General features: G+C 39.3%; 2 long non-coding RNA genes across 2 annotated transcripts in view; one reads left to right on the top strand and one right to left on the bottom strand.

The window, feature by feature from the left end:
- Window positions 1-2,812: 2,812 nt before the first annotated feature.
- LOC144073384 (uncharacterized) lies at window positions 2,813-8,368 on the bottom strand. The gene is made up of 2 exons (XR_013300070.1): window positions 8,087-8,368; window positions 2,813-4,445 (listed from the first exon to the last, which is right to left on the bottom strand). It is a non-coding gene; the product is annotated as an uncharacterized LOC144073384 (long non-coding RNA).
- Window positions 8,369-10,516: 2,148 nt separating this feature from the next.
- LOC144072733 (uncharacterized) overlaps window positions 10,517-26,461 on the top strand; it is a 46,009-nt gene continuing 30,064 nt past the window's right edge. Inside the window, exons 1-2 of the long non-coding RNA XR_013299914.1 lie at window positions 10,517-10,642; window positions 20,959-21,050. This is a non-coding gene — a long non-coding RNA (uncharacterized LOC144072733). The remainder of the gene's footprint in view (window positions 10,643-20,958; window positions 21,051-26,461) is intronic.

Here is a 26,461-nt window from a genome sequence, read left to right on the forward strand (position 1 = left end):
ACAACTTTCTAAGTCACCAATATTGCTAATTCGTGTTGCTGTATGTATATTTTTGACCCAGCAGATTTGATCAGTTTTTCTGTTAACCCATAATAAAGTCATAAAATAACCAAACTTCATGAATGTTTTTTCGTGGTCAAAGAAGTATCTGTTCCAATCACTCTATCAGAGAAAAATCAGAGTTATAGAAATAACTGGAGACTCAAGAGAGCCATGACATTATGGTCTTCACAAGTGTATGTAAACTTTTGACCACAACTGTACATTCATAACATATTTTGTATGTTGAGGTGTATTCTAATTGTGATAATTTTCATCAATTTCCTATTGTATAAATATGTATATATATGTATATAACATTTTAAACTGATGTCTTTCAGTAAATGTGAATGTGTTTTTTTAATATCACTGCCCTGATAATTCTCTGATTATTTTGGGTGCTGAATTTTTAATGTGAATTTTCATTACTCTTTCATTTACTTTCATTATGAAGCTGCCTCAAATATATGTATGCAGAGTTTGCCATTTAAAACAAACAAGCAAAAAAAAGACACACATACACACATACACCTCTTTTGTTTATTCTTTGCATTGTCTTTTCGTTTCCAAGTGGAAGTTTGACATTGGAGATGACAGGTGTCGGAGGGGTGGTGGTGGAGGAGAGGATGGTAAGAAAACAATCTTTGACTGCCTGTGGGTGAAAGCAGACTCCTCCAGGCAAGGCGGCCTTCAGCGTTTAGCTGGGGGCGCAGTATCAAAATCACAGCCACTGCTGTACCCCTAAGGCAGTAATCTCAACCAGTTATCGTCAAGTGCTGCTGCTTCTTCGTATAATCCTTCATTTCCCTTCTTTCCCTCTGCTCTTTCCATCTCCACCAGCCTTCCTCGGTTCCAGACGCAATCCACAGAGGTGAGAGGATAAATGACAGCTTGAGCAGGCACAGAGGAAGGCAGACATCTTGAATGGCGAGCATTCTTTCTTTACTTTGTCCAGTGTACAGGGCAGCTACTGGGAAAAAATAGACTAAAGTAGATCTTGGCAGATGTTGTAGCCCGTGGCGATCTTTTATTTGCCAAGGTTGTTTGTTTTAGGTTCATTATATGATTACGCTTTGAGTCACGTGCATGTTGAAAAGCACAAGTCATTTTTTCAAAAGTGGCATTTTGGGTGGCTGGTTAACAAATCTGCAATGATTTGTTATTCTGTTCTACTATAAGATGGCAACTAGTAGTACTAGGTGTATCAATAGAAAACTGGGATTAGCTCCACTTTCCCTGTTAGCCTAACAAAGTTGAGAAAACAGATAGGTACAACAAATTTCTATAAATTTCTAAAAAAAATTGTCCTCGTTAAATGGATAAAGAACAGATTGCGTAAGTAAATCTAAACTGCTCAGAAAATTATATGTATATATATTTGAGTGCTGCAATAGTTTTCCTAACATGTGAAACAGTTTCATTTTCCAAACTAATTTTCTCTTAATTGATTTTATATCACAAATTTTACGCTGCTATCGAATGCATTACAGTGTATTTATTGTGAAGAGGGAAAAATGCGGTTTTAAAATCCCTGAAATTTGAGACACTCATAAAGGTATCAAACACATTGGCCGTACATCCATCCATTTTCAACGCCACTTATCCTTGCCAGGGTGGCAGGGTGCCGGAGCCTATCTCAGCTGACTTAGGGCAAAAGTTGGAACTAACGCTAACTTGGTCCACAGCCAATCGTAGGGCCACATTGGACATGGAATATTTATCACTGAGTTGTCATGACGAGAGTCCTATCAGAATAAAATACGTATATGAGAAATAAAGCCCTTACATCCAAAATTCTATTAATCTGAACACTTTGAATATAGTGAGCGAGAAAGAAGTGAGAAGTGTTGTTATAAAACTGGCTCAACACGCAGACAAATACACAGTGTCTTGAAACGTTTCTGATTCGGTCTCACGAGTGGGATGGCCTGCCTTGACACTATTTATACAAACACCCACAACGAGTCTTGACGCAGACGGTAGGTGAAGGCTGGTATATGTCTGTCTTTTGAGCTTGTGAGTGAGTGGGCTGAAAAGCGTGGGGGTGGGGGTCCGGTTGGAGGGATCCGGGGGAAAGAGGAAATGGAGGGATTAGATCAAACCTTTCAGTGCGTGTCATCATCCCTGACATTCTGTAGGGCTTGACCTTAACAGAGCAGCATCATGTCAGAGACAGGGGCTCATCACCGACCGGGAACACACACACCCAGAGAGCAAGGAGAAATAGAGAAGTCTTCCAAGACCCCCAACATGCACGCAAACACACATATACAAACTGTATACTTGCTGGCACTTGTTTGGCATTCAATTGATACTCGTGTTGGAAAGATTAAGTAAATTAGAATTACAATCTGCACAGACACTCGATATTAAGGATTTAATATTAAAAATATTTACCAATTCAGGTTTTTATCTAGAATTTTTTCATAGAAATAATTGACAGGTGTCGCAGTAACACTTACATAGAATGTAACACAGATGTTATTTCTTGAGTAGAAAACATGTTATTCACAATACTTTTTCATTTCATACTTTGTGTTTTAAGAATGTAAAGTACTGTGTTGGAAAAGGAGCATTTTATTTTTTTTAAATTACCGTATTTAAGGTGCTTAATGACCTCGAACCTAATTTGTTGGGGCATAATTATACTGCTTCAGTCAAGTGCACAAGACACATTCATGAATAAAAACATAAAAAAAGATAATTATTGCAACAATAATTACAATTATTATACAAAATCAGCACATTTATGCACTAATGAGACAGGTGCGCCTTATGTTTGAAAATAAACTCATTTATTGATGGTTTACTTTACAGTCAGCACATACCTTACAACACTTTAGCACTTAATTCTTGACAGTGAATTGGTAAAAAGGAGGAATAATCTAAGGATAACATTATAATGCACAATACTAACTACACAAAATTTCACACCTAGCATAACTGGGTCAAAGGAAAAGCAACATTATAATTTAGAAAGAATACAGACAAAGGTATAGATACTGGAGTTCATTCTCACCCTTCATTAGCCACACCAATGAATCATTTTTAATTTTGATTAACCAGGAAGTAAAATAAGTAATAATAACAAAGAAAAACTACTAAATTTTGGCATTCTTTCAATACCTGGCATTTTGTGCAAACTGAAATATAGGAATAAAAACATGCTCTTATCCTAACCCCCATGGTGTATCATGTCAGCCATGTTTGTGGATTGCGGCTATGACAGGCCTCACCATTGTTTTGGAGTGTAACACGTAGAACTCAGGCAAGTAAGGTACAGTGTAAGAGTCTTCATCATCCAAAATCATTATATCAAATTCCTGCATGGTTCATTGTGAAGACTTAGTAATTATGTGACTAATGCCTTTTAGAATAATTAGTCGGTGATATTGTTTAATTAATTTCCATTAAGAGGTACTGAAACTTTGAGCTATGGTTGGTTGGGTGCTTTCTTCTAATGACAAACTTATAAAATGTGAAATACTGACCTCACAAATGTTCTTCCGATGGCATATTCTAACTTGACAGCAACTTGCATAAAGCCACACGATGAAATATTAAAATCCTTCTACATCCTCCCACTTATATATAGTGTTGTAATTAGGCAGGCACCAAATTTTATTGGCCACTCTTTCTCTTTGGTACCCTCCCTATTCTTTGGACAGATTTAGTGTCGGTCCACTGCTATGATATTCCAAAAATATGGTTGACCTTTGACGGCTAGAGATGGTTTAGAGCACAATTGTTCCTTCTCCTTGCTGTGAGAATATTGGTCTTATTAACATATGCCAGTGTCCTTAAATGCTCCAGTCACTTTATTAAATATTTTAAACGCAACTCTTATTTTTTTATTGTGCCAAAAACAGAGGACCTTGCAGTTCTTTTTAATTCATCAAGGATTGAACTTTGCAAAAAAAGATAAATGGCTCACATTATTAGCTAGCCCTCTTTGTTAACTGGATTGTGATATTCTACAGTGCAACACTTTCTTGTTCTCCATCCATTTTTTTTCTTTGCCGGTTACTCAGACATTATGTTGATAGTTCAGGTTATGTAGTTCCACTGGCAAGTTAAACATGTTTTCATATAAACACAAGTCACAGTAAAAACTGTGTGAAACTTCAGTTGTTTAGCAGTTTGAGCTTTGCTTGGGGTTTACATATTTTTGACCCCATCATGTTATCTGTTCTAATGATGCTCACTCAGGCTTCCATCAAAGTAGGGACCCCTGTGGTTCCTGGGGCCCCTGGGCTCAGACACTGTTGCTCCGCTTCACTCCTCTGTGTGGTCTAGCACAGTAATGAGAAACTCAATTTCAAGAAAAAACCATAATCAAACAGCACAACTCCTCACTCAGATTGACATCCAGTCTGTGCTCTGTCAGCCTTGTTCTTTTTCGCCTTCTGTGTAACAAAAACAAAGGTTGTTTTAATAGACCAGTTCAATCACTGTGGCTAGCTTTTGCTCAATACAACATCTTTCTCTAACTCCCCAGACATTTCATAAAGGTACAGTATATGTCTCCTTACACGCATGCAGCAATTTACTTCAAAGGATGTCTACGTGCACATATGGACTGATAAATTACAACTTACTGGACCAATGCAAGACAAACGTGAAAAATATAGATCTATAGCCGAAACTCCTTTTAATTCTGGGGGACACAAAACTTTTGACAAATATCGAGTAAATTCAAGAACACTTTTTACCTTTTTTGTCAGTCTCCAAGGAAACAAATACCATCTACTTTATATAAGAGACAACTAAGCCCATGCAAATGCAAGGTAACCTAAATAATTTCCAAATTAAGATCCCTGTTGGAACCAAAACAGTATATGATATATTCATTCATTTTCCATACCACTTATCCTCACAAGGGTCGCGAGAAGTGCTAGAGCCTATCCCAGCTAACTACGGGCACCAGGTAGGAGGACACTCTTAATCGGTCGCCAATCAATCGTGGGGTTCAAGGGGACGGACAACCATTCACATTCACACTCATACCTAGGGGCAATTTAGAGTGTTCAACCAGCTTACCATGCATGTTTTTGGGATGTGAAAACCTCGATCTCAGAATTGTGAAACGGACTTGCAAAACAATCGCCTACCAGCCCGCCATATTTGTAGCGATAAAGAAAAGCTGAGGTTCTTTTGCAGCATATGTTTATAAACACCATATTTTCTCATAAAAATCATTGGAAAAATGTTTTAAATCCATGCGAGCGAGTAATTGGTTTGAGGCTTACAACATTTTGTCATTCACTTTGAATACAAGTTTCTAATCCTGGTTTTCACAGAGCCTAATATTTAGCCATCTAATGGTGCAGTGTTTTTTTTTCACTTGAGTTTAGTGTGGTAAGCATAGAATTGATTCCCTCTCGGTGGCAGTGTGATTGTGAGTGGGAATGGTTGTCTGTCTATGTGTGCCCTGTGACTGACTGGCGACCGGTCTAAGGTGTCTTGCAGGGGTGGCAAACAAGTTAGACACAAAGAGCAAAAATTTTAAACTGTGAGAGTCAAAGAGCCAGTGACCTGCCACCCATATTAAAACCATATTCACCATAACATTTTCTTCCCCTTATTATGTTTTTAATGGGCTCTGATGAATTTTAATGTGTTTTAAGAAAGAATAAAAATAAGAGAAACATGAAACGAGGCAAAGAGCCACAGTATATACAAAATATGATGAGAAGCAAAGAGCCGCATTCATTTTGGTCGGAAGCCACACGCGGCTCGAGAGCCCCTGGTGTCGCTCGTCTTTCGCCCAAAGTCAGCTGGGATACGTTCCATTACCCTGCAACCCGGGCAAGGACAAATGGCGTTGAAAATGATTGAATGAATATTTAAATAAAACATTTTATTCTGTTTTTGCTCCCAGTGGGCCTGGTAGCTCCATGCATAGCAGCCACCCACCGGCCCATTGATTATAAGAATGTCCGAGTGAACGTGATACATGAAAAGCACTGTGTGAGTGCTGTTTGGGAAAAGTGCTACATAAAGTTTGCTTGCTGGCTTGCTTTCTAAAAAAATTACAAGCAATCGTCCTTTGAAAAAAATCCTAAATATAAAATCATGTTGCCACAGTCAAATGTGATAGAACATGCCTCTCCTTGCCAAGTGAGCCATTGGGTGTTGGTGACAGGAATCAGTTCCAATTTACTCACATTAGAATACAAGTTGTTTGAGAACTCCACCAGGAGTCTGTTAGAAATGATAAAGTTTGAAATTGTAAAAACTTCTATCATGTGATTATGCAACAAGTGTCTGCTCATGCAAGTGAATTATACAATAAGTTCTCTTTGGATCCTGAAATGCCTTTGACCAAAAGAAAGGAGTTTTTTAGTCCATGGTTGCTGCAATGTTCACAACCCCAGGTTACTTTAGGAACAAAAGCACAAGTTCAATTTCTAATAAGAAAAATTCTGACCATTTCAGTTGAAATATTCATTCATTTGCCAAACTGCTTATCCTCACAAGGATCGTGGGGGGTGCGGGAGCCTATCCCAGCTAACTACGGGCACCTTGAATCGGTGGCCAGCCAAATGCAGGGCACAAGAAGACGGACAATTAACACTTACACTCAAACCTAGGGGGAATAGGAGTGTTCAACCAGCCTACTGCATGTTTTTGGGATATGGGAGGAAACCAGAGTACCTGGAGAAAACCTATGCAAGCCCAGGAAGAACATGCAAACTCCACACAATGAGGCTTTGAAAATTAAATGATTCACTGCAACTGTTCTCTTTGTAGGCTTTGGACTGAAACTATATGCTTGAAAAATAGGTGCCTCCCAAATTTAAAAAAATATATATACATAAAATGAATTTTGGCAAAACATTGAATCATACTTGATTTTTATTGGGAGTTGAACCAAATAGTTGACTGGATAAATGACCTTTACTCCTCTAGATTGATATTTAATGCTTCACATTGGCTGACCACTAATCACTTGATCTTGACTTCCAATTGTCCAATTCACACTGTACTAAAACTGGCCCATCTGCTTCTTTCCCACGGCTATATCGCTCTGTGGAGCAATATAGTATCCGGCCAACAAGGTGTCAATCGTAATTATAGGTTTTCGCTGTTCCGAGAATACAAAGAAAGCATATTATGCATGAGAAAAGAGCGTAGCCCCACTAACTTGGACAATTTTGATCGTCGTTAGAATCAAAATAGTCATCCCAGCAGGACAATAGGACTGGTGGTGAGGAACGAGGGCATCCACACACAGCAAAACTCCATCTTTGTTGCCAAAATGTCCAATAACCCACAGGCAAGCAGTGTGTGATAATCTGAATTGTAGTCAGACCACAGCACGCACCAACCAACATCACAACACTTGTGTTGCCTGACAACATTATATTATGACGCTTGTCGCAGCATGAAATAAGGCTACATTCTGCCACAAGCATCTGAAAATATCAACCAGCAATAAAACTGAAATTGCTTGAAAAAAATCCTGTCTCAAACACAATAAAAGCGCAACTGCAATAGAAACAATGAACGAGAAACAACCCTTTTAAGCACTACACTACTTTCTCATCATACACACATATATTAAAAAAAATCTATATATTTGATATATATATACAGACACTCCTCAACTTACGAACGCAATTGGTTCCGAGCGATTGTTCATAAGTTGAATTTGTTTGTAAGTTGATTTAGTGCTATATTTTGTATTATAATTTATGTTTAAGGCCTATATAAGTATATTGAAGGTTTATATAAGTGCATTTGTATGTTTAAGGCTTGTATAAGTAACACGCATTGGTTTGTACTGAAAAAAAAGAACATTTAATAAAATGGAGAGAATATGTACAGTACTGTAGAGAGAGAGATAGATTTATGTATTAGAAACTGGCCAAAAGAAGCGACCTAATGACGATTGCACAGTTTTCTTCTTTTTTTCATCATAAATGATGCAGTAGCACTGTATGGCATCATTCAATTGATTTGCAAACTTTGTGCAACGTTCAATATTTGGGTCCTGCTGCTCGATCTTTCTGTTTATAAATGGTACTGAATGTGCAACGCTCACCACTTTCTGACGCGCATCAAGCTTCGTTATTATTGCCACTCGTTTCAAATGAAATGGCTTGCCTCTTCCTTGCAACTCCCTCAATAGAAGCCTTTAGCTTTTTACCAACCATATTCAATATTGGATGCATGAGATATTTAATGATACAAATGAAAAAGGTTCTTTGCACACTGGAGATACATTCACGCACTTCTTCTTCGTTGCAATGCGGAAGGTAGATGCTGGGTGAGCTGAGCTCTCACAGCGCCAGGCGTCGGTATTAGCGGCGGAAAGAAGTACTACTCCGAAAAAGACGCGAAATACAAAATTGGACTTGCGAACATTTTTGGACTTAAACGCAATTTGCAGACATGTTCGTATGTACCGTTGTTCGTAAGTTGAATGTTCGTAAGTAGGGGAGCGTCTGTATATATATAGAGAGAGAGAGAGATATTTTTTAAATATATATTTATATTATACTAGGAAAAGTCATTGTTCCAAACCTGGCTGCTTTGATTTAAAATTAACTGAGGAGATGTAAATTACAGAAATGATAGCCTAAGCAGAGACAGTTAAAACCTTTAACTATTGACTTTCCAGCTTTATAATTTGACAGAAAGAAATGAAAACAATGCTCTTTCTATCAAACAGATGTAATTTTCTGTACAGTGAGTAATCTTTAAAAGAAACCTTCCAATGGCCTCTGCAAATGTCTCTATTTTTGTTCAGTCATTGTAATGGCAGGCATCAGTAAAAAGCAAACCTTTCCTGAGCTTTGTTCTCTGTTGACTCCCAGTGTGAGTCCTGTGTTAATTGGGTAAATGACGGTGTGTGTACAGACTCTACCACCCCGCACTAATGGCGACACCAGCAATCAAAACAAAAGGGCCGTACCGGCTAAGGCTAAGTTTGTGATTAAAGCGAAGCCGCCATGGTGAGGTGTAACAAAATGGCATACGGCGAGCTTTGAAGCTTATTTATGGCGCTTTATCTAATCCCTACCACCCGTGGCTATGAATGAGATATGGATGTATTATTCATTATAATGTATGGCTCTAACTCATATGCAGATTTACAACAAAGAATATCTTTCCTTGTACCTCAAAATGACCAATTATTTTTTCTTTATTCTCCCCCACCTCAGGATGGAACCAATAATGAAATAAAAAGTTAGTGTTTGACGTTAAATTGAACATTTCAGTTATGTTTTGTTCTTAGCAGGCTCACTCTCTTCAAACTGTGGGATTTCTTACTCAAACTTTTACTTCGATAATATTTTTTTTCACTCAAAGGAGGCCAGAGCCTAAGAGAGCGTTAAACTCATTTGAAATAACACACTGATCACAGCATTTCAAACATAAAGGCAATTCAAAGGAATTGAATTTGACGTCACTTATTGTTTGGAAGTAAGAATGTTCCATATATTTTTTAATTTTAGACATGGAAAAAAACGTATCTTTAATCTCATTTAAGTCAAATACAAGTGTTCCCTTTTAAACAGGATATTTTATTATATGTATATTTGTAATATTAATTAGTCTGCCAACCACAGATGGCGCAATTTTTGTAAAATTGCTATCCAAATTGTCACCTGCTCAACATCTATGATCAGCAACTGGGAGTCCATAAACAGTATTTGAAGCCACTGAAATGAATAATTAAAATGATTGACATTTTGTTAAGTATGTCATAGAGTATTCAGATATTTGGAACTGTTCTCTTGGCCTGGACTAAAACAATAACCTTCTGGAGATGCCGTATTACATATGTGAATTTTAAAAAAATCATGGATTTTTTTTTTTCATTTTTACTTGTGTGACATCAAAGTGCATCTCAAAATAATATGTACCCTACATCATTAATTCAATAATGGAAACTCATATTTACATTACCATGATTCTTTAGACAGAAAGATTCCTTATATAAGCATGTTTTTCTCAATATTTGTACAAAAAAGTTGAATAAAAAATACTAGAAATTTCTCCTACTAATCAAGGTCAACAGAAGGTTATATACATTAGTGCAAAGCATGGATTAAGTATTTAAAGAAGCACTGCCCGGAAACAGAAGGCATCCTGGCATACTGAAATTATCATGTATCGATAACATTCAGACTTTATCTCAAATTCCATGGTAAAATGGAGTGTTATAATGTAGTTTTTAGTTTTAGGGTGCGTTGGTGACAGCATCTTCCACTTTGATCAGTGGAGTTGAGACTGTGAGTTCTTCTAGTGCATGGGGTGGGCAAACCAGTCCTCGAGGGCCGCTGTGGGTTCAGGTTTTTGTTCCAACCAATCCAGCACAGACACTTTGATCAATGAGATTTCTGCAGAAAACAAGAACCACCTGAATGCAATCTGCTGATTGCACTTGCAGGACACCAGATTGGTGAAAACATTTCCTCTTTATGGGTTGGAATGAAAACCCACACCCACTGCCCATTGTGAAATTGTTTGCCCACCCCTTTTCTAGTGGCATACCAACAGTTACCCCTGCTATATATGAGGTTTGCATGTTCGTCCCATGCCTGCGTCTCCAGGTACACCAGTTTCTTCACACATCGCACAAACATGCACGGTAGGTTGACGCAACACTCCAAAGATGTGAATGTAAGCATAAATGTTTGCTTGACTCATTTTGTGCCTAAGAGTTGTTTGGCAGGCATATGATAAGCTGTGCTGAGCTCTCGCACCTAACCTCTACCCTTGTGAAGATAAAGCGGTACATATGAATACATAAATCTTATTCAAGTTGTGAATTGCTACGGTCTTAAGATCATTCATTCACAATTCATAGTTACTTCAAGCTTATTTTTCACTGTTGAATCAGACGAATGAGTATTTGATCATTCAGGGTTTTAAACATGGGTGGCATGATGGCAAGATATAGAAACGGTACACAAAGAATGCAACTTTGCATATACATATGTGGTGGATTTCTCTATGTTAGAAAAAGATAATTTTATTTTATGTGATTGAAGCTGACCCAAAATAACATGTAAATTGCTTTTACAGTGGAGTAGTGCCATAAATTTAGTGCAAATGGTAATAACATACGCATTGCTTAAAATAGAAAAAGAATACATCTCTGTCAAATATACAGTATTGATTTTAGTCTCAATTTTAAACTGTTAACCACTGCTTTCTCATTGGAAGGAGACACATTTTTAAAGAGGAAGCCGATAGAAGGGTATTACAGTACAGTCGGATAATGTCCTTGAACAGCAGTGTGTTAGTCAACCCCACTGTTCTTCAGACAATTTTTTTGCACAGTGCTTTCTATGTGCGGCCCGGTGGCATGGGTGGTTAGTGCGTCGGCCTCACAGATCTGGGGTCCTGGGTTCAAATCCAGGTCACGTCCACCTGTGTGAAGTTTGTATGTTCTCCCTGGGCCTGCGTGCGTTTCCTCTGGGTAGTCCGGTTTCCTCCCACATTCCAAAAACATGTGTCCACGACCTCTGGCCCGGAGTTGTCTGGGATAGGCTCCAGCACTCCCCCGTGACCCTAATGAGGATAAAGCGGTTCAGAAAATGAGATGAGATGAGTGCTTTCTATTCGACTCTAGATGCTAAGCTGAAAAATTAAGCACAACTAAGTTGCAGTAATTTGTGTACCAAAGTTAAAATTCATCAGGCTAACAAAAATGGCTCAGAGAGAGGTACTGTAAATGGATTAATACGGATGACGTACTGTAAATGGATGAAAATGGATGCTATGTTAATTTTATGTAAAGATAGTCAATGGTACTTTAAGAAACGCTGCACAAAACAGCTTGTATAAACCATAGGAATACTATATTTTAAAACAGTTTGAATTCATGTCATAATAAGGACGGTCATACTACATTAAGTCGATTGCCATTCTCTATATCTTTGTTTTTCTTTTTTCTTACTTTCTTTCTTTTCCTCTCTCTCTCTTTTTTCATTCTTTCCTTGTAAGGATCCTGTACTCTCAGACTGCAGGCAACAACAGCAGTGCCATCTGCTATAAAGGAATACCACAAATAGTTTTTCTAAAATGTTACTTCATAATTACTGCTAATTACCATAGGATTATTGCTAATGCAAATGTTGATGGAACATATTGTTTCTTCATTTCTCTCCGAATGCATTTCTGTATTTTATCCAACCATGTGCTCCTCAATGAGTTTTGCTTTCCTCTCCTCTGTCTCATCGTCCTTTTTCCTGTGGGATTTGCTTAGTTTTATTTAAGGTGTGCAGAGTGTGCTTGGAGACCCGCTTCATATGTCAAGTGCTTTAAGAGAGCGTTGTTGTGAAGCACTGCTGCTGCTTGTATTTATTTGAAATTGACTTCTATCCATCCATCCTCTGTACTACTTAATCTCACTCTGTTGGTTGGTCTGTCTTCATTTAAGCACTTCATAATGTTGGATTTCCTGAGAGACAAATAAGTGGTTGCTATTTTGAATTTTCTGAACACTACATACAAAGCTGATGAAACTAAATCAAATAGATTTAGTATATATGTGTATGTATATATGTATGATGTCAGAAACATGAAAGGATTTTTACAGGGAAAAAAACAGAGGCAGTGCCGTATATAAAATGTGGTTAATTTACTTTTTAACGGAAATTGCCTCCCCGCACGTTATACAGCAGTTTCAGCTCATTTACATTTGATGAATCTATTTTCAATAACTGACTATATCATTAGATTAAAAGTGAACGAACAGTTTGTAAAAATATAGGATGAATGCTGCTATTGTTTGTAACATATTCAAATTTGTTTCTGTTTTGCAATTGAATGCACTGGATTTAAGCATTGGTGGTCCATTTGATCAAACATACTTCCTCCCATTTGAAGGGAATGGTGCACCGCAAGGAAAACGATGTCAGTATGTGTGTGACTTATATGTGTAAATCATGGAATGTATATGCATGTGTGTGTGTGTTTGCCAGTTTCTCCTTCTGACTGAAGGAGAAAAACAGCCAGGGACAGTCTATCAGTGTGGCATCCTACTCCAGAACATTCTTGATGAAGCAAAGGTTGTCTTCATTAGATGCATTAATATTCATGACAAATGGTAATTTTGACACAGAAAAGGTCTCCGTAACCTTTTCTCGTGCATTTTTTTTCACTTCTCAAGGAAATTACAGTCCGGCAATGACTTAATTAATGCTTGGTTTCCTCGCCAAGTCGTTTGAGGGCCTGTCACTTTGAGGTGGAGTATCTGTCTCACACTGACAGCTATTCATACGGAGAGATAGAAGAAGAGAACTGGATGTTTTTTTTTAGCAAAGATGGGGAGGGATCAGTTGATATAACACATTCAAATTTAACAGGAGGTTTTTCATCCCTATATTGCACTGATGGCAAACACGTGGCTCTCGAGCCGCATGCGGCTCCCGGCCAAAATTCATGTGGCTATAAAAAATTATATTTTCTACATAATTTGGCAGATGTGTTTTTTTAATACTGCTTCTGACATAAGAGATCTCCAATCATCTCTGTGGGTGTGGCTCTTTGACTCTCACAGTTTGCATTTTTTGCTCTTTGTGTTTAAATTGTTCGCCAGCCCTGCTCTATTCCATCCTCTTTTCCTCTTCACTAGACCCTCCGCATTTCTCTGCCTCCTTCATCCTCTGGTGTACGTTGTGGTGTGTTGGTATATAGAGGATGTCACCCTCAAGGCCTTGCAGGCCTCACATTTCAGCCTGCTGATCACGAGACGTGACAGGATGTGACTTTTCACTTTGCTCTCTTTATCATCTCAGGGATGCTTTCTGCAGCAAGGCTTCAATGCCACTGAGCGGAAGAGCACTGCAACCCTTCATGCATTCCCCTTCGCCAAGGTGCTGTCGACATAAAAAAACAATTCATGTCATGCAACATCACTAACTGCGAAAAGCACATGGACATCGGCCTTATTTTCTCTATTGCATCTGTTTGAAGGCATTCACTATACTTATGCATCACTGGGTTTTGGGGTGTATCTGACATTCATCTGAAAAGAATGGACATATAGTGTCCACCTTTGATGTGTCTGAGATGATTTAATCAATTTGTGTTTTTGTGTAGCTTGTCTTTAACAAGTCATTTGGGAATCTGAGTTCTTTTAAATCCCCGCTGACTGCCAGGAGCACTAAATGATCCCCTTTTGCCTGCGCAGTTGGAGAATGGATGCCAAAAATGTCACTTGTGGGCCTTTCTTGAGTAGGTGAAGTCTAGGTTTCATCAGAGGAATGGTCATACACAGAATCTTTTCGCAGAAGCAGGAGAATTCTGATTGGCAAAACAATCCAGAAGTTGTTTGAAATTCATAGGACCATAGTTAGATTTGCAACTCCTATTTTATGTTTGTGATATTATGAGTGGGTATTGCTAGAATGAAAATATTTCAGCTCAGCGGATGAGTGGTTAGCACGTCGGCCTCACCCTTCTGGGGTCCTGGGTTCAAATCCAGGTCAGTCCTCCTGTGTGGAGTTTGCATGTTCTCCCTGGGCTAGCATGGGTTTTCGCCGGGTACTCCGGTTTCTTCCCACATTCCAAAAACATGCACGGCAAGTTGGTTTAACATGCTAAATTGCCCATATGTATGAGTGTGAGCGTGAATGGTTATCTGTCTCCTCGTTCCCAAGGTCAGCTGGCTCCAGCACCCTCTGCGACCCTTGTGAGAATAGATTGAACGAAAATTAATGAATGAAAAATGAATTGATTTATTGTAATGCTATGATGGAGGACTGGCGGATTGAGCAGTTAGCACGCCAGCCTCACAGCTCTGGGGTCCTGGGTTCAAATCCAGGTTGGTCAACCAGTGAGGAGTTTGCATGTTTTCCCCGGGCCTGTGTAGGTTTTTTCTGGGTACCCCGGTTTCCGCCCACATTCCAAAAAAAACATGAATGGTATCTCCTCGTGCCCTATTCAGCGTGTCCGCCACCTCTGGCCCGAAATCAGCTGGTTAAGCGGTTCAGAAAAGTAGATGAGATGAATGAATTATATGATTTGTAAATGATAACTGTTTTGCGTATACCTCCTTCGTTGCAAAATGACACAGAATAAAAAGTCGAAATGAAAACTATATTTACATATAATATTTATTATTTATGGGCAACCCGTTGGAGAGTGGCTAGTGCATTGGCCTCACAGTTCAGGGGTTGAGGGTTCGATCCCAGGTTGGTCCTTAATGTGTGGAGTTTGCATGTTCTCCTTGGGTTTGGGTGTTTTTTCTCCAGGTACACCAGTTTCCTCCCACTTCCTAAAAACACGCAGGATAGACTGGTTGAACACTCTAAATTGCCCCTAGGTATGAGTGTGTGTTAATGGTTGTCGGTCTCCTTGTGCCCTGCTATACAGGGTGTCTCCTGGTTCACGTAGTTAGCTGAGATAGGCTCCAGCACCCCCCACAACTCTTGTGAAGATAAGCGGTACAGAATATTAAGTGTGAAACATGCCTGTCCAATAATGTTCTAGTTGTAGATTGTAATAAATTGTAGTTCGGGCCGACCTTCATCTGATCAATATGGGTCTGTTCAATAGTGACAGACAAGGAACTTATACAAAATAATTATAAGATACTAGAATAAAAAGGAACAATAATAATAACAAAATTGCTCTTTACTATGGCACATTACAAAGAACAACAAATGGTCTGAAAATTCCAGAAAATGAACAATAATGTTTTTTTTTCCTGTATATTCTGATACAAAATTATGTTGCACATCTGTCAGTGTAACAAAATAAAAAATAAAAATAAAAACCCTAAAGTTAGATTTGACCACATGGCAGCAATTAAGGCTGCTTGCTCTCTCTTCCCATCTTCCTCAGAGTTATTATATCATGTGGCAGTGCATTACTTGTTTATTGCATTTTAACCCCTTAGAAACATATTTTTATGTGACTCTAACCAATCATCACACTGTCAGCTACAACAGTACAGACAATATACAAAAACCCACACACATACGGATCAAAACCCATACAGTAATCTACACCACTCAGTCCTTCCCTCTTGCTCTAAGACAATAAAACATTTGAACATAAGGCAGCATTTCCTTTATCATGTCCCATAAAAAATAGTAATTTGCTGGAGCCCCTTGTAGCGCAATATGGAAGGCAGTGTGTTTTCCTGATAATGTAGAGATGACAGATAGCTCCGTACTGGGAGGTTTCACTCCACTCCTGGTACCAGTGTAATAAATTGCAGAAGGAAAGAATGAGGAGAGAAGGAAAGAGGGAGTCAGAAGAAAGAGAGAGATGGGGTAACAGATAGTGACTCCACTGAAGTCTCCCTTCTCCGGCCAGTGGAAGGCTGCACTGCGAGCACTGATTTTACGCTATGAAAATATAGGATTAATTAGGCCGGCAGGGGAAGGCAGCCCTGTCTCATTACTGGCAGACTAACCCACCACGTCCTCCAACCCCTGCCACCCCCCCAAAAAAGATATCGCCACTAACATAGCCGTCGCAGTAATGTCAGAAGACATAGTCTTCTTTTTCTGTGTACATCGCCCTTATTATCTTATTTAAAGCCACTTAAGGAGGGTCCCAAAGGTGGACGGCACAATGGATTCTCCTCACTGTGCACCACTTTAATCAGAGCTTCTCCTCGCTTCACCTTAGTTAAGCAGAGGAAAATGTAGCTTTCACCGAGTTTCTCAGATGAGCACCACATGTGATTGGGTGGGACAGTGCTGGCACACTTTCCACTTTGTCACAGAAATAATTAGTCTACGGAGACTTTGCCCTGACTGTGTTGATCCTCTGTGTGACAGTCGCCGGCTGCCCCCTCGTCTCAAACGTCTGTGACGTCCATCGTATGCAGCTCACGATGCAGGTCTTTACTCCTCTTATTCATCAAGTGTGTGGAAGGTCACCACAGAGCACTGCAAAGATTTGTTTGTTCAACATCATTGTCAGAATGTAACTGCAACAGTGGTGTTCATTTCTTCTGCTTTTTTTGTTTGCAGTCCATTTTCCTGGAAAAATCACCAGCTAAACGTTAGTCTGGGAGGTCTGTTTAGAAGTCACAAGACATATTCGCCATGAATAATATGATTTGACATGATTGCAATATTTCTCAGACTCCTAAAATGAATTCATGAGCATATTTTTGCACCTACATTGTCAGGTACCGATTCCATATGGGTAAGGTTGAGAACCCCATGTGCATTGCCCCGTGCAGCCTCATAATATCATTGGTTATTATTTTACTATGGAACTTATCACATTTCTCGTTAGCTTTTGCTGAGTTGATGGGCAAGAAAATAAATAAAACAGATAAGAATATTTTTGTTTACCTAAGAATTGTCCAAATTCTGTTTGCTGAACCTCTTAACAGTATCTATTAAATCAGACAAATTGTTTTGTTATTATTTCAGAGAGATTTTAAACAAGGGACGGTGGAGTGAATGGTTGCCGCGTCGGCCTCACAGCTCTGGGGTCCTGGGTTCAAATCCAGGTAACGCCCACCTGTGTGGAGTTTGCAAGTTCTCCCCGGGCCTGCATGGGTTTCCTCTGGGTACCCCGGTTTCCTCCTACATTCCAAAAACATGCTTGGCAGGCTGAATGGACACTCTAAATTGCCCCTAGGTATGGGTGTGAATATGCATGGTTGTCCGTCTCCTTGTGCCCTACGATCGACTGGCCACCGATTCGGGGTGTCCCCTGCCTCTGGCCCGGAGTCAGCTGGGATAGGCCCCAGTACCCCCCGCGACCCTAATAAGGATAAAGCAGTTCAGAAAATGAGATGAGATGAGAGATTTTAAACAAGAATATTTGCAAATTGCTTTTGAAAATACTGTCATTCAGTCAAACATTTCTACACTTTTTGGGGTTTGTTTCAATGCACAATTACAGCTAAAATGATTAGACCAGAGCAATAGGACAATAAAAAAGAAACAGGATTTATGTAAGAGCCGATTAGTCGATTAATCAAAATAATATTTGGTGCTTAGGGCAACCCAAATTTGGAGCATAGATATAAATATTTAGTATATTTAATTAACATCACATGTATACGTTTGGGATGTGGTAGCAAGTTTACCTATAGAAAATCCAAGAAAGCAAGGAGCAGAAAAAAATGAGTTTGTACCCCAAACCCTCCGTTTGTGCTAGCCACACACTGCTCTAGTAAACCTTCTATCCCAACCAAATAACAAGACAACGCAAGGTTGACCACCTCTTGGTTTGTTAAGAATGTTCGATGTCTGAAGCACAACAAGATATGCGACTGTCAGGCGCAGCCACCCGTGACGATGACCTTGTTGCTCTGCACACCAAACACACCTCACAGCCAATTGCAACGTGTTGTTGAACAGACATCATGAAACCTAATTAGATTGTTGAGTCAATCAGCATCCCACAGGTACCTAACATGGCTGTAGAGAACAACAAACCTTTCTAATTGCCCTGAGCATGATTGCACCTCTCACCAGGACAGAGTGCTTCAAACACGCTTGTTTTTGTTTTTGATTGCCTTGTTATTATGCACGTTAATTGTGGCATTGCAAACTTGTTGGACTGGGCCTGGAGATGGAAGTCGAAGTTGATAAGCAGTCAGTAATATCAGGCTGTGCACAACACGGCTCCTGCAGTGGAACCAAAATTGCTTTAATCCAACAAAGTGTTGCTGAGAGTCTTTGTTTGAGCATCAGCAACGCAGAGCGACGAACATAATTAGCTAGGTTGCTTTGCGATAGCGCTCTACTGTCACTCCTCATTTACAGAACTGGCTGGAACTCTACTCAATTAAGTAATAAAACATGTCCTTTGCTACCACCCCCTATCACATTGACACCAATTGCCCCTTGTAAATTTGCTAAAAAAAAAAGCCATACTTTCCGTAAAAGTAAGATCTACACCTAGTCTAAACTTTTAACTCATTTCAACTATATTGCAGATTTTTTTTCTAAAAAGTCACCTATGAATGGCCTATACGAAACGTTATGCAAATACATTCATAGATGCTTTGCTGTCCAAAAATATGCATCGATGCTTCACCAATCTTTTGATGAAATACAGAATCACACTTAAAAATGAATCCCTCCACACCAAAAATCCAAGAAATCTGTCAGACTGAGAATAGATGAACTGATTAGAATAGCTGTGAGAATGATGGATGACAATGTGTTATGGTACTTATTATTTGAATGTAAATACAAATATGAACATTTTCCATAAACCTCTTCAGATGTCATTTTACTGCCTGAAAAATGGTAGATTTGGAATCATATGAAAGCAGAGAACGGTGTAATATTATGGGGAGTAATGAAAATGTCCCCTCAGTATTTATGTGCTCACCTGCTTGTCGCGGTAATGTTCCTTCTCAGGAGTGTCAGCAAGCGGGAATGTATGTTTGTGTCTTCCACCACAGAAGGATAAAAACAGCAACATTAGCACGAGGGATTTGCACTTTCAAGCAAATATTGCCCTCCCCCAAATGCAGGCCAGTTGTGGCGGCCACTAGAGACGTTACTACTGGAAAAGAAATGTGGTCTGATGCAAATGTTGGCCTGCAGTCAGAGCCCTAAAGTCGACCCTGAGGCAGTTAGTCCCATCCCACCCTGCCATGCGGATGCAAGGTCCTCGTACTTAAGTTGCACCGTCGCAACCTGCCTCACTGATTTTGCACTTGATTCTCTCTAGGGGCCGCCCTCGACAATACCCCCACGTCCCTGCACTGTGTCTGAGGCCCCCAACACACCTGCCAAAAGGGATACAGCCCCTCTACAAACTGAGATATGTTAGTATTAAAAATGCCAGAGATAAAATATGTTGATGCGCAGGTTGGTGGAAGGAAGTCACCACAGATGTCATAAAGAAACCACAGTCTTATATGACTCCTGATCATCTGGGAGGAGTCATTTTCACTGGTCATAATCCAACAGTGTACAGTATAATACTGTGCACTAGCCGCATCTATTACCATGGACAAAGTTTTTATTGACTTCAATCTTGTGCTTGCACTTGATCAAACTTATAAACCCTACCACTCGCCATTAACCCATCTAAGATCTAAGATTAAAAACTAATTCTTTGGGCATTTTAATTCCAAAAACACATTAGCATTACCAGGCAACTAAACAAAAATAATAAAGATCATCATAGTATCATTTCACAACAAAGCCATTTTCTAATATTTTCAAAAAGTCTCAGTCACTATGGGTGTGATTGTGCATCCCCCCCATGCTGAAGTCAGATGGGAAAGGCTCCAGCACTCCTGCGACCCTTGTGAGGATAACACGGTTCAGAAAATGAATGGATGAATGAATACATCACTGTTATATGGCCAGGAAGTAAAGATGATATATTTTGAGGCCACTAGCCTAAGGCATCTGGGCTAACTGCACGAAACTGCAGAGGGCTGCATTTTCATATACTTCCAAAATCTAAATGGCTTGTTAGACCAGGCTTCAGTCATAAGTGAAAATGTGATTTTTTTTTCACGAAAGTGTTCTTGCAAAGCGTATAACCACTAAATCATCAGCAAAGTCTTGGTATGCACATAGGTCACTGTCACGAAAATACAACAGCATCGTGTCTATGAAAGTTTAAATTAATTGATTATAAGTTGTCAAAATATCACACTGACTGTTGTGGTTCTTAATCAAGCAGAAGATGTGTACATCATGTGTGAGCAGGTAGACCAAGTAACTTCAGAACATGCAAAAGTCTGTTTAACCCTGAACAAACACATTTGGGGATGGCACTATTTTTGTTCAAAACAAGAACATCTGAACATGAAATTTTCTTCCTGAGTGTGTGAGTCTATGATTTGGGAGCTACTCACTGATGCGTGTGGTGGGTCCTCTCTGTGGTAAAAGAGTGGAGGACTGGCTAAACTCTCTGACATGTCAGCAGCGTTTAGCGGAGACCAAAAAGCTTCGTGGTTGTCGCTCACTGTGTCACACTGTGACTGCTCTGTGTTTGTGTTAGGCTCAGTTCACAATACTTGATGATGACCAGAACTCAGACCTGGGCCAACACAGACAAAGGACAACCATGCAGAAGAACCATGAGTATTTTGGGTAAGGATATCCAGCAAGATCATGGCAACCTGCCACACTTTATGAGTTTTATGTTCACAGACTGTTTATTTTTAAAACATAATTATAATGCTGTTTTTGTTCCATTCTCTTAGAGCAAAGACATATGACGGATGAGAAGGCATGTCATATTTTTAATTTAAACACAGAGGCATAGTGTATGTTGATCATGACTATTTTATTAAAAAAAAGAATGGCTCTTGATAAATTCAAATGCACTAATGCAAAGTATTATATATTTTCAATGCAAATATAAAACGTTCATTCACCTTATTTTCTTCATGTGCTATTGGTCTTCTAAAATAGTGCTAAATGAACCTTTTATTTTCTTCAAAGATGTTTTTAAAAGTGAGCTGACATCGAAAAGGACAAAATTACATGCTACATGATACTGCTACCTAAGTGGAAAAAGGGAAAAACATTGAAAAGCTGACTTTTTGTTTCCATTACGTGCATTTGAGTTACATTTTGAAATGTGCTCAGACATTTTAGTATTGATTAAGGTTTGTAATGATTGCATAATTGGTGTTTATTTTTTCTAAATTAAAAGCACGGCAACTAATGGCCATTGTTTACTGTTCAATAACTTCACGTGGCCAATTCAAACTATAACAAAGACACAAACTTGTATTACAAAGTAGTACTATTTCTTGGTAATGGAAATGGTGCCTGGTAAAATTACCTGCGGATTGCCAAGTGATTTGCGGGTGCAATACCACCACAATCCTTGTTTTCTATATGAAATGTGTTGTTGTGGCCCCAAATTTTCTTCTTTCAATAAATCACAACAGCTAGCAGCTTCTGCAGACCCTTATTCTTTGAAGCAATTTCTTCAGCACAGTATGGTCCTACATTTTCCCGCGGTGCAATTGTAAAAAAAAAATGTCTATTCTAAATTGAGATTATCGGAGGTGATACAAGTACAAGATAAATTGCTCTTCTTTTTATGGGACTGTCTGGGCTTAATTTTTGTACTTTGTTCAAATCTAGACCAAACACAACCACACACGCTGCACGCACATCCCTACATATGGCATTTATATATGTATTTAAAAAAATCGTTCTCACCCTCGTGGGTGTATCTGTGTCGTCCTCAACTTTGGGCCTGGGGATTTGAGGATTCTTTACAGTATCTTAACTGTTCCCCAGACTGCCCTTTTCTAGACTGAGGCTTCAGATGTTGTTCCTGAGATCTCCTGTTGCCATTCTCCCAGTTTGAGCCCACCACTACAATGGGAACACACCTGCCTTCACCTACCACATCCCTTCCATCTACTCCTTCAGCCCTTAGTACTTCTCCCTCCTCTCATGTTTCTTCTCCCTGATGTTGATGTCAGGTGTTATTGCCACATCTACCAACATCAATGTCTCCTGCTCTTTGTCCACCACCACCAAAAGTCTGGTTAGTTGGCCAGGAGGTGTTTGTTAGTCTTGAAGTTGAAGTCCCACAGAACCTTGGCCTTGTTCTTGGCCACCCCATGGCATATCCCATTGGGATCTGGGCACAATACTGGTAACAGATGTTCCTATATACTTCATCCACTTGGTTGCGCACACAAAATATTTATGTAGATACAATATAACACATACATTTGCTTGTAACTCTTCTCCAAAAAACTCAGTAAACTCGGTATAAAAGTAAACCCTTGTTGGCACTTTTTTGTTTCCATAAACTATACGGAGTTGCTGGGAGGGAGAGGCATATCTAAGGCTTTTAGTGAAATCAGCATGTTGTGCCTCCAATAAGTTACTACAGCTCATGTTAGTTCATTTAAATTAATGCAGATATTATCGTATGGTATCAAATCAGAGAGAGGTTGACAATTAAATGAAAAATCTGCCCCACATCTCTGCAAATGATGCTTCTAGTTTACACAGCTCAGGTGATGAGATCATGTCCATATACAGTACATTGATGTCCTACTATGTCTTTGTTGCACAAACACACATGCCTGCACACGCCCAGCTGCACATACACATAACTTGCATCATGAGGCTAATTACTGGAGCTCATGCGTTACTGATACAATCTCTTATTTTTCTCCCCTTCCATGTCTAATGGCTGTGACAGTAAATGAAGAATGCCTGGGGGGGCATTTTCATTGTGACACATTTGAGAACGCTAGCAAACATGACGTGCGTGTGTGCATCTGTGTGCACGGCCGTAAGCATCTTTACGACACTTCAAAGTGCTGTCACAAATCACAAACACACACTGAGCGCTTGATAAGATCTGTTCAAATTCTCCATCAAAGACCCGCCATTAGTTGTCATCTGTCAACACTGTGATGAGGCTCGGATGAACCGGTTACGTTTCAATCTGGATGTGTATAAATTTAAAAAAATGGATGCTGATTGTGGCACCAAGGAAGTCCTGAAATCTCAAAAGAAAGCTTGCATTGTTGAAGGAGCTCACATCTGACCACAATCTTACTCTATGAATACTCTGTTGGAGCTCACATTCATTTTGCATTAATTTAAATGGACAGACTGTGTAAGATGTAAAATTACTTCTGCATGTTTCATTTGTTCCTATTTCATTCCAATTAGAGAACAATGGTGATACATCTCTCTTGGCCAATATTCAGACAGCATTGTCCATCCCTGTCACTGTTCATCGCTAAACCACTGTGACTGTACCATAATTAAACACTGTCGAAGTAGCAAAATAATCATTTTGTTGTTGTTGTGGGAACATATGGGCATCTTGCTTGGCCCTATAGCGAATAGACAGTAACATTGGCATCCTAATATTTATATCCAGTGCACACGTTAGTATTGCTTGTGCTGAAAATCTCTAAATCAGACATTCAGTATTTTTACATCTCTGATCAGGTTGAGTGCTTAGAAAAAAGAGAGAGCCATATTCAACAATTTAGGTGCTCAACAGAGAAACAAAAGAATCAAGGGAACAAAGTGAGTGACCACCACTGGCGGTCCCTGAATTTCCTAGCGACGCCTTCAGCTGTTGGAATCAATCCAACCCTCAAAAACTATTTTATGGCTATAAAACCTCTACTGCAGCTACAGCTACGACACATAAAAATCATCAATAATAACATCATACAATTGAAATATTATTTAGGAATATAGCCATATTTTACTCACCAAAAATCCTTTTTACCAGTACACAATATCCATCCTCCTTCTTTTCTATGGCCATCGAAGCTAATGCTGAATGTCAAAACTAACAGTCACATGGCAGTCAGGGAAGGGAACCGCTACACCATGAATGGCCACACTTTACTTATTCATTATTGGAAAGTGTTGACTACACACATATATATATATATATATATATATATATATATATATATATATATATATATATATATATATATATATATGTATATATATGTATATATATGTGTATATATATATATATATATATATATATATATATATATATATATATATATATATATATATATATATATATATATATATATATATATATATATATATATAAATAAATAAGGGAAAATGTTTCCCAACCGGGATTCAAACCACACCTGCCCACACGGAAGTCAGGTGAACAAACCTTTACACCATGAAGTGGCCACACCTTACCTTGTCGTTTTTGGAAACCCTTGAGTACACACGGTTGCTTCTATTTAAGGGAAAATGACACCACGCCAGGAGTCGAACCGGACTTGCCCGCATGGCAGTCAGGCAAATGAACCTCTGCACCACGAAGTGCACCCACTTTTCCAGTAAGCAAGGACGAGCAATATAGAAAATGAATGAACAATTTTCTATTAAAAAAAATAAAAAGACCAAGTCTTTTCCTTAAATAATAACAACCATTTATGTAGTAAGGAGCCCGTGAGCCAGGAGTAGCGATCGTAGTTAGTGAACTGAAAGTGGCGGACACACCCTTTTCTCGGCTGTAACAGGCTTGCTAGCTTCGGAGTTGACCACCCTTTCTTAATGATGCCCATTTTTTTCTGGAAAAGTCCGTCTGGAAAATGGCTTTGTGAGCGAATCTGCAACCAAATCCATTTGTTTTCCTCCGTCGACAATTGTGGGTGGAGTTTGCGATCTCTGGCTGGCTCACTTTGGCTTTGGTCCGCCTACTCTATCACTAGCCAATCATAGTTGGTGAAAGCGATGACATATCCCTACGCCTGCGAGAAGGCATTGTGGTGTTGCCAACTCGAAATTTGATTGGTTAAAGCAACAGTCTTATCAATGCTTGTTTAATGTAGCAGAGCCTGCAGAACTGATTGTGAAGGCCTTGAGGCAGATTTCTGACCTTGGCAACAAATAATGGCTGAAATGTGATTGGTTAAATGCTTCAATATGAAAACACACATCTGGAAGCAGTGCAACCAGGGGGAAAAGCAATGAAAGGAAGCTAACAGACAATTTGGAATTATTCAATAAGTATTGATGGACAAAATATAATATATGATTCAGATATTTCTTAATCCAGCAGAGAAGGCCTTGAAAGCCCTGACGGTACGCCACTGGTGACCACACTGCGGTTGCATCAATGTGCAGCGCTGCCACCTTTCAAAGATCATTGATGCCAGCATCAAATTTCAATGCATGAGAAATCCATATTAGTGTAGCGACACTATTGGATTTGATTCACATAATAAATAGTTAGCTTTGGGGATGCAAACTGTCAATTTAAACAGTGGTTTCTTACTTGTCTAACACCATTTTTAGTGACAAATTCTTCTGTTTATAAGCTACACATGCATATTCTTTCGATTTCCATTGTACCCCCAGTCTTGTTACCTTATTTCTTTCAATTGATTATTCTACCCCTATCTATCTGATATATTTATAGTCTAGCAGATACTGTCCCATTTGTACTATGCCATGTGACATTCCAACGGATGAACGCTTAAAGATGCTTAGCACTCGTGGATGACTGACACTTGGCCGGCATCAAATTATTATGAACTATAGTTGTCTGACACCTCGCCTTTGTTCCTCCATGTGAATATGAACAATAAGGCACATTTGACGCCTACACTGACAACACATGTGCTCTTATCACTCGTGTGGAGTCATCCCGTTTGCCTCCCTTCCATTCGCCTTCTCAACTTTAACCCACTAAGAGCACCAAACCCCCATCTCTCCTTAATATTTCAGCCTCTTGTTAGTTCAACCACACGGCAAGGGTAGAGAGCAGGGCAGGAGGAACTACTTAGTAGAAGATGATCATATCGATCAAGAAGCTTCAGTGTTTCGCTAAAGGGACTTGAGGGCAGTTAAGTTTAGTCCCATAGGTGTGGTCAAACTGTCCACCCTAAGTGTTCAGTGGCCTGGATGTTCTAATAATTGAGGAGCCACCAGCAGGTTGGTTCCAGTTCAAGACCTTTGTCTTGTATTCATTACTGTCTCTGTCTTTAATTGCTTGTCACTTGAGTGCCACATTC

The sequence above is a fragment of the Stigmatopora argus genome, chromosome 4 (genome assembly GCF_051989625.1).
Source record: "Stigmatopora argus isolate UIUO_Sarg chromosome 4, RoL_Sarg_1.0, whole genome shotgun sequence".
NCBI lineage: Eukaryota > Metazoa > Chordata > Actinopteri > Syngnathiformes > Syngnathidae > Stigmatopora > Stigmatopora argus.